Source organism: Palaemon carinicauda, chromosome 37 (genome assembly GCF_036898095.1).
Source record: "Palaemon carinicauda isolate YSFRI2023 chromosome 37, ASM3689809v2, whole genome shotgun sequence".
NCBI lineage: Eukaryota > Metazoa > Arthropoda > Malacostraca > Decapoda > Palaemonidae > Palaemon > Palaemon carinicauda.
The window spans coordinates 24,077,268-24,090,654 of NC_090761.1; the positions used below are offsets into that span (position 1 = coordinate 24,077,268).

Below are 13,387 nucleotides of genomic sequence, written 5' to 3' on the forward strand. Positions count from 1 at the left end.
TGAAATGTTGATATTGAGACAAGATAATCGGTCTTCCCAGCGAAGAAGATTCACAGTTATGGTAAAAGCATGATCACACTCATATGTTCCTTTCATTTCCTTGAAATTGCAGAACAATCCTACATTGATCGCGTTTTAAATACCAAGAAGAATCACACCTTTATCAATATTAGTATCATTAAATCAGTAATGAAAAAAAATACAATTGTACCCTACACTGAGATAAAAAGTATATTCTATTGATATTATCCCATTATATTTCGGATTAAAACTATATTTCCAGATCAAATAGGGAAATAAATGCATATAGCACTTAAATCATTTTGTGCTAAGCGCTTTATTGATACCGGGATAAATTAAAAAGTCAGTGGTCAATTCTTGGTTCGCCAACTGGGAATTTTTTTCGGATATTTTCAAGTAAAAACAAAGTACTAACGCCATCTATTGGCGTCTTTTTAAATCTTTGACGTCTTCCCCCAAAGTGGGGGAGGAAAGCTAGTACACTATTGTGATATACGTCTTTGTTACGCTACCATTATTTCATCTAAATTAAAGTGTGTGCAATAATGATTTCTATATTGTAATGTTTTATTATATGAACATTCTATGCCTAATATGATCCAAATAAATAGTCTTCCAGTAATCGTGACTTATATTTTCCCCTACACCGATAATGTACTCGCCAATCATAGATGATCGAAATACCCAAATTAGAAATAAAAGGTAATGAAATATACTTAGTCACATAAGCGCTCATTAAATTTAAATATCACACAAAATGCGACTTACATAAAGGGTAATTCCGTGTGTGAAATTGCTATAGTTTTCGAATCATCGTAATTTGAATGATTTTTTTTTTTCAATGGCTGCTGTGTAAATAAGTGATACCCTCTCCTATCATATTTTAGTTAAACGCTAAAATAAACCATACAATGGTTATGTTGCCCATTCTTTAACAAAACATTAAACGTAAAAATTATAAAGATTAACATTTTTCAACAACTCGTACCTGCTTTTAAAGTTTCGTTCTTTCGTGGCATGTATGTTTTCACTCACACTTAATGACATTTATTATTTTTAAGTTCTTACACATTTTTCACATAATATTTTCATAATTAATACTTATTTTCTCTATTCCTGCTGATGATTTAATACTTGTACCATGGCCAGGTATTTAAAATTTTAATATACATAAAATACCAATTTTGGGAAAAATGCATTAGCTGTAACAAAATACCATTGCAGTAAACTTATTTGGAATTATTTTGCTATTCTTCATTTTTGAATTTCAACACCTTTATTCATACTATAAACCAGTGGTTCCCAACCTGGGGGAAATTCCCCCCCCCCCCCGGGAGGGGGGAATTTGAAGCTTCCAGGGGGGAAATAATTACACTACCTACTAACTAAAACAAGCGGAAAATGTCCTCATAGTACGTGCGGCAATTTTTTGTTAGCCATTCAATTGTGATATGATCATATCAGTTCTCACTGACATAATATTCAAGGGGAGAATTGGAGTGTCATGCCCATTTCTGAGGCAGGAGAGTGGGCATGAGGGCTGGGCGGGGCATGAAGGGGGAAATCTGGATGGTTGAACTGGGTGCAGGGGGGAAATGACAGAAAAAAGGTTGGGAATCACTGCTATAAACCAAGTCAGAGGGAAAAATGTATATCTGGGAAAAGGTAGGTTTATCCTCGGAAAGGGATTAGTTTCAAAAGTGGAAACTCTCCAGATACAGGTTTTGTGTACTTTGAAAACTCATTTTCCTGAATATAAAAGCTATATTTTCCTGTTTATACCATCCATCTATTTTCGTTTTGTCCAAATAACTAGATTATCACTGTGGTTGTGGTTTTCCTCTAAACTACTAGATATGATAGAAATTACCACTTGATAGATATTGGTTTTCAAGAGAACTAGGCCTATAAGCCTACCTTCTAATATAAGCCTAAAAAATAGTTTGATTAGAAAGTATTATTCTAGATTTAGCACAATGTTCCCATATACATAATCTATAGAAGCTACCATTGGACTGTCAAATCATAAGGTAAATATAATTGTACTATGCAAAGATTTAAACCAAAGTGTACGTTCAAAACAGATCGTTTTAGGCATCAGAATTGCCACCTTAATCGAACGATCACGGTAACAAATGTAAAATAGCAGTTCATATGCACTGAGTATACGTATGAAGATTATAAATATAGTTTTAATATGAGAATTATTTCCCTTTTATCAGAACCTATACATCAATATTCAAAATAATAATAATAATAATAATAATAATAATAATAATAATAATAATAATAATAATAATAATAATAATAATAATAATAATAATAATAATAATAGCATATGCATTCACGATTTGATTGGCTATTCTGTTTCGTTTTCTCTTGAAATTTCTTAATCCTTTTATAACTTGCTTAAGAGACTCGACATATTTTCACATGTATAATCAATGAAAACAAGGTGAACCCAGAGATTAGATCCAATCTGTGTTTGATAAATTATAATAGACAATCTGCTGATCGTTCCTTTTTTTTTTCAAGTTTGTAAAATATTACGTATCCTAATCACTACCTTTATCACTATCTATCCTATAGTTCAGGCAAACCTATATACTCTGAAGAATGTTGCATGAACTACACATAGACCAACCTATTATATTTTGTAAATATTTTATCGGTATAAAATTAAAAGAATCTAATATTTTAAGCTACATAATTACATTCCTTTTGAGAATGGAATGCAAACATTTTGACTTTGGGTGATTATGAATCCTGCTAAAATATTCTAGTCATGATCTTTGAAGTAAGATTATGAGATAATATTTATGGAATATAATAATAATAATAATAATAATAATAATAATAATAATAATAATAATAATAATAATAATAATAATAATAGTAATAATAATAATAATAAATGAATAAATAATAGATAAATAAATGAATAATTTTCTAACTTTTACAATAAATGGTTTGACTCTTAGATGGAACTGCATTGCCACAGTTTGGACCCCCCCCCTCTCTCTCTCTCTCTCTCTCTCTCTCTCTCTCTCTCTCTCTCTCTCTCTCTCTCTCTCTCTCTCTCTCTCTGAAGTCTGAAATCTAAAATATGTCATACATATATATTCCGAGAAGTGAAATTATAATTAGTTTTTGATGAAATATTGATATTAAGAAAAGATAATCGGTCTTCCCAGCGAAGAAGATTCACAGTTATGGTAAAAGCATGATCACACTCATATGTTCCTTTCATTTCCTTGAAATTGCAGAACAATCCTACATTGATCGCGTTTTAAATACCAAGAAGAATCACACCTTTATTAATATTAGTATCATTAAATCAGTAATGAAAAAAAATACAATTGTACCCTACACTGAGATAAAAAGTATATTCTATTGATATTATCCCATTATATTTCGGATTAAAACTATATTTCCAGATCAAATAGGGGAATAAATGCATATAGCACTTAAATATTTTTGTGCTAAGCGCTTTATTGATACTGGGATAAATGAAAAAATCAGTTGATATTTTGCTCTGTATCGTTATCAGTTATTTCGCTAGCATTTGTATTCAGGCTTAATAGTTTTCAGGTCACTATTATAACACTTTCTAAAAAGATAAGTCTTCAGGTTTTTCTTGAAAGCTGCCACATTGTTGCTATTCTTGATATCGAGTGGAAGGTCGTTAAAGAGTCTTTGTTACGCTACCATTATTTTATCTAAATTAAAGTGTGTGCTGTAATGATTTCTTTCTTATAATGTTTCATTATATGGATATTATATGTCTAATAAGATCCAAATAAATAGTCTTCCAGTAATCGTGACTTATATTTTCCCCTACACCGATAATGGACTAGCCAATCATAGACGATTGAAATATCCAAACAAAAACAAAAGGTGATGAAATATACTTAATCACATAAGTGATCATTAAATTCATATATCATACAATATGCGACTTACGTAAAGGGTAATTCCGTGTGTGAAATTGCTATAATTTTCGATTAATCATAATTTGAATGATTAAACTTTTTTCTTCTTTTTATGTGTATCATTAAATTCAAATATCACACAAAATGCGACTTGCGTAAAGGGTAATAACGTGTGTAAAATTGCTATAGTTTTCGAGTCATCATAATTTGAATGATTGAACTTTCTTATTTAGTTATTTTTTCTTTTGGCGTTTTGGAAATTAGTAGCCCTGAAAGTTCAATGGCTGCTGTGTAAATAAGTGATACACTTTGCCGTCATATTTTAGTTAAACGCTAAGATAAACCATACAGTTTATATGTTGCCCATTCTTTAACAAAACATTAAGCGTAAAATTATAAAGATTAATATATTGTGTGAGCGGAAACCAAAGGGTATTATCTCTTTTCCATTTAAAGAAAGAATATTTTTTAACAACTCGTGCCTGCCTTTAAAGTTCTCGTTCTTTGGCGGTAAGTATGTAGGCTACATACTTGATAACGTTTATTATTTTTATGTTCTTATATATTTTTCGCAATTTCAGATGATATTTTCACACAAAAATACTCATTTTCTCTATTCCTGCTGATGTTTTAATACAGTTTGTTCCATGTTAAAATATTAACATACATATATACATAAAATACCAATTTGGGAAGAAAATGCATTAGTTACAACAAAATGCCATTGAAGTAAACTTATTTAGAATTAATTTGATATTCTTCATTGTTGAATTTCATCACCATTATTCATACTATAAACCATGTCAGAGGAAAAAATTTATAAAGGGGAAAGGGTAGGCCTATCCTTGGAGAAGGATTCATTAAAAAAGTGGAAACTCTCCAGATACAGGTTTTGTGTCCTTTGAAAACTCATTTTCCCGAATATAAAAGCTGCATTTTCGTTTTATCCAAATAACTAGATTATTACTGTGGTTGTGATTTTCCTCTAAACTACTATACTCAATTTTTTTAATAATGTGCATTTACACCAACTCACAGGGGTGCCCTTCTAGCTCGGAAAAAAAATTACCTGCTACCTGATTGGTTAGAATTATCTTGTCCAACCAATCAGAGATCAGGAAACTTTTACGAGTTAAAAGGGCATCCTAGCGAGTCAGTGCAAATATGCCTCACTAAAAAGAATTGACTATAGATATGATAGAAATTACCACTTGATAGATATCGGTAGATATTGGTATTCAAGAGAATAACAAACGCTCTTTCGATTAATAAATTGTTATATTCAAATCGTTCTTACGGATACCAATAAATAGCATTAGGGACGCTATTTATTTATTTTATTTATTTTTTTTTTATTTATTTATTTTTTTATTTTTTTTTTATTTTTTTTTTTTTGAGAATAAAATTATGGAAAATTCTGATTCCCATGAAAAACGGCGTAAATATCACGAGATTTCAATTAGCCAATAGGATATCTCCTTGCAGGACCTTGTTACCACTTTAGCCAATAGGAACAAGTTCTATTATAATTTATCGAAGTCCTTAAAATGTATACTTTTACTTTTTTACTTACTTTTACGGGTTTATTTCTCGCCCTCCATCAAACACTAAAGGTCTGTTCAGGCGGGCCTTGGTGTGTGAAAAAAATAATTTCTTTCCAGTTGATATTTTGCTCTGTATCGTTATCAGTTATTTCGCTAGCATTTGTATTCAGGCTTAATAGTTTTCAGGTCACTATTATAACACTTTCTAAAAAGATAAGTCTTCAGGTTTTTCTTGAAAGCTGCCACATTGTTGCTATTCTTGATATCGAGTGGAAGGTCGTTAAAGAGTCTCGGTGCAGCGTAGCTGACCGTTCTGCCTCCTATTGCATGATTCACACTAATTTCGAATAGTCTATGTGGGTCATCTGCATGTCTAACTCTTACAGCGGCACTGGTAGCTTCAGGGTAGGGGACCAAGCAATCACGAAGATATTTAGGCTTATCACTTGTAAGTGCTTTGTGAGTCAGCAAGCAAATTTTAAATTCAATTCTAGCCTTAACAGGTAACCAATGTAGATCGATCAGTGCAGGAGTTATTCTCTCCCGAAATTTAATGCCTTTTATCAGTCTAGCCGCCCGGTTTTGCACATTTTGAAGCTTTCTTAGTAGTGTATTGGGCAATTTGTAGTACAGAGAATTGCAATAATCAAGCCTTGATATTACATGACTCATCACTAAAATTTTTGTACTGCCCCCTGTTAAATATTTTCTAATAAATGCTATGTTTCTCAGGTGATAGTTACACACTTTCACTGTGTTCACAATTTGGTCCTTCATTGACAAATTACAGTCTATCAGTACACCCAAATTTTTCACAACAGGCACAATCCCAACATCAGCATCACCAATTTTTATACTTTGAATTAACTGGTAATTCTTCAAAGCCACCTTTGTGCCAAAGAACATACATTCTGTTTTATCATCGTTTAATTTGAGCTTTTTCCTCTGCATCCATGTTTTTATTTCAGTCATTATCTCATCAATTTTCTTCTTGTATCTTGTGTTGTTGAAATTGAGAGGTAAAACTGGATATCATCTGCATATAGTTTAAAACCCACTTTTTGTCTTTTCAAGATGTGTGATAGCTCGATAGTATATATGTTAAACAAGATAGGGCCCAGGATACTACCCTGTGGTACACCCTTCATAAGAATTCTCTCATTGGATCGGTTTCCAGAAACTTCTACAATAGTCTTCCTGTTCACTAAGTAACTTCGCAAAAATTTCAGTGCTTCCTCAGTCACCCCAATAGACTTTAAGTCGTCAAGTAAGTACTCGTGCACAACAGTGTCAAAAGCAGCACTAAGATCTAACATGATTAAAATTCCACACTTTCCCCCATCAAGAAGACCTATCATATCATTCATTATTGAGCACAAAGTAGTTTCTGTAGAATGATTAGCTCTGTAGGCCGATTGATTTTACGGGAATACCTCTAACTCGTCAATATGCGCCCATAATTGCTCACTTATGACTTTTTCAATAAGCTTTGACACGTAGGATAAATTTTGTGCTGTATTTTGATGCCATAGTAATAGCAAAGTGAACATTAATATGGGTATTCTCAAAAAAAAAAAAAATAAATAAAAAAGATACGAGCAATGTTAACTGGAAGCATGCTCTAATTTCGTCAGCCCATTTTAAAGCGGAGGAATACGCTGATGACATGAAGTACCGACTCCTAGGGATTGGAAAACCTTAAAATCAGCGTGTACTGAAGAAAGAGTCTGTGCCAACTATTGGCAAGTTACAAGTTGAGTCATATGCTAAAATTCAGCATGTTTACATTTCTATTCTTCGACTATTTTCCTAAAATATTATACCGTCTGTGACACTTAGATTACGAAAAGTAAATTGCATTAGACTATCAAATTAAAGATATCTACTATTGTCTTTATGGGGGTGCCAAACCAAAAGTGAAAAAAAAGTAAAAAAGTATTTGATAATTTGAAACTTTCGTGGATTATGTTAAATATGATTTCAGATATTGAGTCGGTGTGATGTAATGAAATAGCAACACTGTGACGTCATATATAAAAAAGTAAAAAAAAAAAAGTTCTAAAAATATCATACTGGTTTCGTTATTTGTGCTAGAGACACGAAATTTGTCGTGGATGTACTTAAACATGAGAATTCTTGGTAAATGTGTAGGAGAGCTCCGCGGAAGATCTTGAAGAATTTAAACACCTACAATTCACTATTATATCATATAGAACGCTTATATAATAGTCAATATATAAGCAGCTTCTATTTAACGAAGATATTCGTGTGTATAGTTATGTTTCACTTGGATTTTTTCTAAGTGTTTGTTTTTGTTTACTGTGTGATGTCTTGGCTAAAATGAGCTGTTTCACTGCCTTACTGCGTATGGCAGACTAGTTCTCAATGCTATTCTAACCAATAACAGGTGTTTTCTTGACGTCACACTGTTTGAAAATCAATCATGGCGGTTTTTACAAATCTAGCCAATGCTGACACTTATTACTTCACTTATCCCTGCTATTTTTCCACCAGTTACCACAGTTTACGTGAAGTTCCGCGGAGGAATATTTTTGCACGTCTCGGATCTCCCTTCAAACTGAAAAGCTCATTTTGCCGTGAAGTATGGAGCAATTAGCAGGACCTTCATCCCGTTCCGACTGTGTCACTTGTGACAATTGCTTTAATTCTTATGGGGATTTTTGTGTACATTATTCGGGGAAAGTTGATTTGCTAATTGCATTTGCTCAACGTCATGGTTTGATTTTGGCAGAGAAAAAGTGCCCTAATTGTGAAAATGTGTGCCGTATAGATTACAACAAATTAGCATTCCGGTGTGATCGTAGTGTGGTTTCATCACTTCCTCCTGGCAGCAGCAGATTTGTATCCACCTACACCATAACAGTAAGGTATGTGGTAGTTTGCAGTTTACGTTAACGTTGTGTAACCTCATTAATAGTCGAAATATCGACGATCAAACTCACGCTACTCTTGTCTTCCCTGAATTTTCTAAGTCTGTTGTTATTGTTGACTGTGTCTTATTTTTGCTCAAATGAGCCCTGTAACCACTATAATCCGCAGACAAACTAGTGCACTATGACGCCCCCCCCCCCCCCCCCGGTAGGCCTAGGTAGGGGTACAGGGCCCCATAGGCTAGGTTAGGTGGGTGTCTTAGGTTCGGTGGTGCCCTGAAAATTACTGTGGCCTTAAGGGGGGTCGCAGGGGGGGCGGAGCCCCCCCCCCCCCCCCCGGTAGGCCTAGGTAGGGGTACATGGCCCCCAGGGTAGGGTAGGTAGTTGTATTAGGTTCGGTAGTGCCCCGAAAAATCACTTTTCTCCTCCTCCCCCCACCCAAAAACCCCGCTTCCCACTGGGGTCCCCCATAATTGTAGTAGTAGGTTTATGCTTACATTTTCTGTGTAAGAGTTAGGTGGTTGTAGGAGGATTATCTCACAGTTTCAAGGTAACTGTAGCTCTAATTTACTGTTTTCTTTCGTTTTCTACTTTTAGAAACTTTTAAATCGAGCGCGGAGCTCTCCTACACATTTACCATATATATATATATATATATATATATATATATATATATATATATATATATATATATATATATAGTGAAATATTATATGTACAAGATGGCTGCCCAGAATACTGTGACGGAAATCTATTTTTTTTTCTTTGAATCCAAATGACGGTAAATTTTCAGCTAGGCAAAAAAATAAAAATTGTTTATATCTACGACTAATATCAACATCCATTAGAAGTGTCAAGTAAATATGTGAAAAAAAAAAAGATTTTTTCATGAATTAAAGTACGAAAAACAAGTTTTTGGCTACGTTGGTTTAAAGTTCGGAAATACTTGTAACATACTAATTTCTTTCTTTAAACTTTTAATTTCCAGTCATAAAACTCTTCAACATACAATGATGAAACTGCGGGCAGCTAATCAATCATTTTGAAAATTATTAACCAATTATGGGCTTCAACTTACCATGAGGTTACTTCTATAATTTTCGTCTTGATTTCATTTTTGCACCTTTGCCGGCAATTTGCTTCACTTTCCTTTCCTCAATGGCACTCCTCACAAAAAAAAAAAAAAAAAAAAAAAAAAGGCACAATGGAAGTGGTGCCATTCCGGGACCGTAAGTCCCTCCCTCTTCAGCAATAATACGTTTTTCTTCCTGAAATTTCCTTATTTCTCTTGTTCTTCTATTTCTATCATTGCTTTCTTTTCTTGGAGCGTCACAAATTCTTTTTATCTCACGTTTTTCCATAACTAATCGTGCTTCCTTGCAGACTTTCCTTGAGGCTGTCTGAACTTGCCGGATTAAATAGTTAAAATTTACCACTGCACACTATATGCCTAACGAAACACAGAAAAATGACCAAAGAAAGCGTAAATAACAATAAATAACAGATCACTTCAGGAACAAAACTACAATGACCGTTCTTCAAGGGAATCGAGTTGCTACTAACTTCCCTTGGCTGTAATTGGTTATTGTATGGTGGACTTTGATCAATTAGTGGTTCTAAGAAAAAAAATATCAGAAACCACCAGATATTTAAGATAAATTTATAATGACATAACCAGATATTGTAAAAAAAAAAAAATTCAATCTTTATTACCGAGGTGCATAATGTCCCGCCCACTCTTTGAAGGGTTGCAACTCGGTCTTTAAACACTTCTACAGGCTATTAAAAGCGCTCAAATAGATTTTCCATAATATTTTTTAATGTTAAAAGATTGTAAATATTAAGTTTTTCGACAAGATATTTTTTTTCGGCTTTGTGCCCCCTTAAGTAACCATTAAATATATAAAAACTATTCTGTTTTTTTTCCTTTAAGTATAAGAATGGTTGTCGTGATTTCATGAAATCTGAAATGCAACAAAGTTTTTTCAGGTAGCAGTGTATCTAAAAAGGTAGAAGATATAGATATGCACGAGCTCTGAAGCGAGGACTCCTGAGGACAGGCCAGGATATGTTATGTGAAATGGAGAATTTCACTGGGTTTCTTTCACAGTTGGGGGGTCACTTTGACTTTTAACAATTTGCATTTACAATTAGGATTATAACTTGGTTAATGAAAATGATACTACTACTACTACTACTACTACTACTACTACTGCTAATAATAATAATAATAATAATGATACATAATACATAAATGAATAGCCAATAAGGAATACACAAGTAATTTAGTCCCAATGACTTTTCTTTACACAATAACGAAAAGTCAGCTATTATCTCCATTTGAAAAGTAAATTATCAACGTCATCAGCATAGTCCTCTGCTTTAAAATGGACTGAACAAATTAAATCGTGCTTCCAGTTAACATCGTCTGTGCGTTTGCAATTATGCACCATTTTTTCTTCGTTTTTTCTTCTTTTGGGAAACTGAAATATTGAATATCCATATTACTGGTCTTTTTGCTATTACTATGGCATCCAAATACAGCACAAACGGAGGGCATGTCTGCTGAAAGTTACTAAACGTGACAGGTAGTCAGGGTTACCAGATTATTTCCACTGGATTATCGTACATGAACCTTAAAATTATCGTTTTTTTAACCAATATTATCGTACACTCTTTTAACAAGATTATTAAGGAGTAACATAACTTATTTCAAGGTACTCTAGTATAATTGATTAATGAACACACATTTATATATATATATATATATATATATATATATATATATATATATATATATATATACATATATATATATATATATATATATATATATATATATATATATATATATATATATATATATATATATATATATATACCTAATGTATGTATCGTACATCGTACCGAACCTAAAATAATCGTACATGTACGATAATTATCGTGCGAATGGCAATCTTGCAGGTAGTCCTCTGTCCTCATACACCTGACAACACTGAGATTACCAAACAAGTCTTCTTCACACAAGGGGTTAACTGCTGCCATGTGATTGTTCACTGGCTACTTTCCTTTTATAGATAGGTTGGCCAGGGCACCAGCCACAAGTTGAGATACTACCGCTAGAGAGTTATGGGGTCCTTTGACTGGCCAGACAGTACTACATTGGATTCTTCTCCCTGGTTACGGTTCCTTCCCTTTGCCTACACATACACCAAATAGTCTGGCCTATTCTTTTCAGATTCTCCTCTATCCTCATACACCTGACAACATTGAGATTACCAAATAATTCTTCTTCATTCATGGGGTTAACTATTGCACAGCAATAGTTCAGTGGCCACTTTCCTCTTGGAAAGGGTAGAAGAGACTCTTTAGCTCTGGTAAGCAGCTCTTCTAGGAGAAGGACACTCCAAAATCAAACCATTGTTCTCTAGTCTTGGGTAGTGCCATAGCCTCTGTACCATGGTCTTCCACTGTCTTGGATTAGAGTTCTCTTGCTTGAGAGTACACTCGAGCACAATATTCTATTTAATTTCTTTTCCTCTTGTTTTGTTAAAGTATTTATAGTTTATATAGGAAATATTTATTTTAATGTTACTGTTTTTAAAATATTTAATTTTTCCTTGTTTCCTTTCCTTACTACGCTATTTTCCCTGTTGGGGCCCCTGGGCTTATAGTAATTTGCTTTTCCAACTAGGGTTGTAGCTTAGCAATTAATAATAATAATAATAATAATAATAATAATAATAATAATAATAATAATAATAATAATAATAATAATAAGGGTAGAAGAGACTTTAGGGTAAGCAGCTGTTCTAGGAGGAGGACACTCCAAAATCAAGCCATTGCTCTCTAGTCTTAGGTAGTGCCATAGCCTTTGTACCATGGTCTTCCACTGTCTTGGGTTAGAGTTCTATTGCTTGAGGTTACACTCGGGCACACTATTCTGATTTATTTATCTTCCACCTGTTTTGTTAAAGTTTTTATTGTTTATATATAGGAGATTTATTTTAATGTTGTTACTATTCATCTCTCTCTCTCTCTCTCTCTCTCTCTCTCTCTCTCTCTCTCTCTCTCTCTCTCTCTCTCTCTCTCTCTGTTTCTGATGTGAATCAAGTTGGAAAAGGTGGGAGAGACTAATTACAATGCGACCAGTCAGGAATTGCTCTGCTCCAGGTTGATAATTGAACAGAATGATACAGGAGCTCAAATAATTATAGATATAACTTAGATGTAGTCGGCTCAGCTGAAATGAGTTTCTGGAAGTGTAGGCTTATAGTCAAGTACTAAAAATAATTGTAGAAATTACTGCTGAAATGCTTTTTATATCTTAACAGGATGTTGTTATTTCATTATATATTCCTTGTGATTTGTGATTTTCAACATATAATGTGAGAAGGATTAAAAAAACAAAGAATGGTTCTAAAATTGGGTCAGCTTCCGGGGGCCTACAGCGTCTTTCAATACCTTTAAAAGAAGAATTTAAAAAGTCCAAACTGACCACAATAGGTTGCCAAAACTGATGATAGCAAGGTGTTATCATATCTGATTTCAAGGTAGAATGGGAAAAAAGTAAAGATTAAGAATTTCATTATTAACTTATTTACGGTACCGGTAAAATAAGCTTAATTACAATAATAAAAATACGCTTAGAAGCTTTGCACATAATCATAAAGTGATGGAGTGCTCGCAAACTTATTTTGCGGAGCGAGCCATTAGGAACCAGTTTGCTCAAGTTGTTTTTCGACCCCATCCCCACCATTTTTGAACTCACTGGATCCACACGACGACACACATTCATCCACTTATTTCTATATCTTTGCCGTAGGAAATCTAAAATATATCATCTCTGAACCTTAGTTATTAACCTCGTAGTTGAGCAACCATACACAGAATTGCTATAGTAATGTGAAATTTAACGCTTATCTCTCACACGCGTTATCAAGTCACGAAGAATTGTGATACTGAATTATGTCTGTGATCATCGACGATAGAGGAGAAA

General features: G+C 33.4%; 1 protein-coding gene across 1 annotated transcript in view; it reads right to left on the reverse strand.

Annotated features, from left to right (window-relative positions):
* LOC137629036 (sialate:O-sulfotransferase 1-like) overlaps positions 1-9,586 on the reverse strand; it is a 51,543-nt gene extending 41,957 nt beyond the window's left edge. The window contains exon 1 of the mRNA XM_068360302.1: positions 9,467-9,586. The gene's annotated coding sequence lies outside the window, so the exon portion shown is untranslated. The remainder of the gene's footprint in view (positions 1-9,466) is intronic.
* Positions 9,587-13,387: the final 3,801 nt, after the last annotated feature.